Source organism: Chrysochloris asiatica, unplaced genomic scaffold (genome assembly GCF_000296735.1).
Source record: "Chrysochloris asiatica unplaced genomic scaffold, ChrAsi1.0 scaffold00472, whole genome shotgun sequence".
Lineage (NCBI taxonomy): Eukaryota > Metazoa > Chordata > Mammalia > Afrosoricida > Chrysochloridae > Chrysochloris > Chrysochloris asiatica.
Window position 1 is genome coordinate 713,227 of NW_006408990.1, and position 2,788 is coordinate 716,014.

Genomic DNA, 2,788 nt, shown 5'->3' on the forward strand with positions numbered 1-2,788 from the left:
CTTAAGGACCTGAAAGTCAGGAGGTGTCCAAGGAACAAGGAGCATGCAAGGAAAGATGCTGAGCAGTGCTGGTCGGTGGGGCAGAGCGAGGCAAGGACCCTACCTCCCCATGGGAAACGGCGCTCTTTGTCCCACCCACATCTGGCAAATTTTAAGCTTTATTCGAAATCCTGTGTGTGTTAGTTACCTAGTGCTTCTGTATCAGAAGGGAGGGCTGTTGGTGCAGTGGGTTGACTGTTGGGCTGCTAACCACAAGGTTGGCAGTTCAAACCCACCAGCCACTCCACAGGAAAAGGATGAAGCTATCTGCTCCCACAAAGGTTTGCAGCCTCAGAAACTTTATTCAGGGTTGCTATGAGTTGGAATCAACTGGATGGCAATAGGTCTCCTGTAACAGAAATACCTCAGGTAACTGGCTTTAAAGAACAGAAACAGGTTTTCTCACAGTTCTGGAGGCTGGAAGTCTGGTTTGAAGGGCGGGCCTTCCTCGTCAGTCATCGCAGGAGTGCCTTGGCAAGAGTCTCCTACCGTGTGTCAGTTCTGCTCTTTTTAGAACTCACAGGTGTCAAGTTTAGGACTCATCCTACTCTGGGATGGCTTCCTTAATATAACAAAGAAACACCTTATTGCCACACAGAATCAGATGTACAAGTGCAGGGGTTAGAATTATCGACACATAATTTGTGTTACTGCAGTTATGTGCTGTCATGTCAGTTCCAACTCAGTGACCCTGGATAGGGTTTCCGAGGAGGGTATGGTGGGTTAGAACTGCTGACCTTGTGATTAGCAGCCCAGCACTTATCCTATAATGCCACACCAACACGTATTTTGTTGTTGTTGTTAAGTGCCGTCAAGTTGATTCCAACTCATAGCGACCCTGTATAGGATTTCCGAGGAGCAGCTGATGGTTTTGAACTGTCAACCTTGTGTTTATTTGGTTGGTTTTTTTGAACTTTTAATTGTGAATTGAGTGACGATAATCAGCTTTACAGTCAACAAATCATACACTTCGTTTCATCTCAATGTTCCTGTCTGTGCAAGAACAGGTTTTCCACTTCCTCCCTGGTTCCTATTGGCTTCCACCAAACTTCCTATTCCTTCTCAACTTTGTCCTTAGTAAAATGAAAAACGTTGCCCTTTTGGTTTTGAACGGTGAGCGTGCCTTGCTAATGTTGTTGTTCTCCCCCACCCTACCCCCCCATCACCACCACCTGTAAATTTATCTATTGTTTGGCTGAAAATTGAGCCACGAGGGTGAGTTCCTTTCCAGACCTGAAGGGTGGTCAAGGGCCATGGTCTCAGCTTCCTCCAGTCTCTTTCTGACTAGTAGATCCTGTCTTCTTCTTCTATTTTTTTTTAATAATTTTGAGTTTTGTTTCACATTTTCTCCCACTCTATCTGGGATATTCTAATATGATCCCTTTCAGAACAGTTGGTAGTGGTAACTGGGCACCATCTAGTTCTTATGGTCTCAGAGTCATGGAGATTGATGTCTACAGGTTCCATTAGTCCATTGTTATTGTTGTTCAGTGTTGTTGAGTCAGTTCTGACTCATAGGGTTTCTGAGGAGCAGCCGATGGGTTTGAACTGCTGACCTTGCAGTTAGCTTATGGTTAGCAGTCTAGTACTTATCCTACAGCAACACCCCAGGACCCCATTAGCAACATTGGACTAATTGATTCTAAGCCTCTTACATTAGTATCACCAATGGAAACGCCAATGTCTGCATTTTAGACAGCCGCCCATGAGCTTTCAGGATCTCAGACACTATTCACCCAAGTAGGATGCAAAACATCATCTTTGTGGACCACGTTGTGCCAACTCACCATGGTGTCCCCCAGGACCATCAACTCATTGTCTTAGATGTTTGATAACAACTAAAAAAGTGTTCAACATCTTTCCTGCTGTATGCTTCACCACATTCATAGCTTGTGTTTGAAGAAAAGAAAAGGTAAATAAATATCCTCTTTCAAACATATATATATATCACTCTTCCTCCCTTACCCATCCAACCCAAGTCTTCTTAATCCATGTACCTGCAATAAAACACTTATTCCAAGGTTGTTTATATATCACTATTTACCTCTATTCCCTTTAACCCTTGCATACTTCCCTGTGTCTTCATCTGTCTTTATCCTTCTTCTGCCACTGTCCCTTTTCATGTGTACAGCTCTCCCATGATCTGAGCTAACATGTGTCTACCTTCTACCCAGTGAATTACTCTCCCCTCCCTCGTACCCATAGTAGCCATCAAAGAATGTTTCTTTTAATATGAAAACCTTTCCTCGGCCTTGTGGTTTGCATTCCAGTGCTTATCCTACAACTCCATACCAGAAGTCCAAACACACATTTTAGAAGGACACAATTCAATCTACAACACCATGATTGTTGTAATACTGTTTATACAATCAAGAAATACAAATAAAAAGAAGGTATTGGATTCTTCTTTGGCCTGAGCTGAAATACCAGTGATCTCACCCCACAGGCCAGCACGGGATCATTACATTGGTTCTTTGTGTCTCATTTTCCTCATTTGTAAGTCATAGGGAGCTATCTAGGAATGACCAGGGCTGACATGTGAGAGTGAGGATGGTGACCACTCCACAGAGGCAGATTGCAAGACTTCTTACTCCATAGAGTTGCTGGAGAATTGAATGACTTAGCATTTAGAACATTCTCAGTACTGTTTCTGACCTGCAGTGATGCTCAGAATATGTCAACTTCATCATCATCACCATCATCACCATCATCATCACTACCACCATCATCACCACCACCATCACCACCA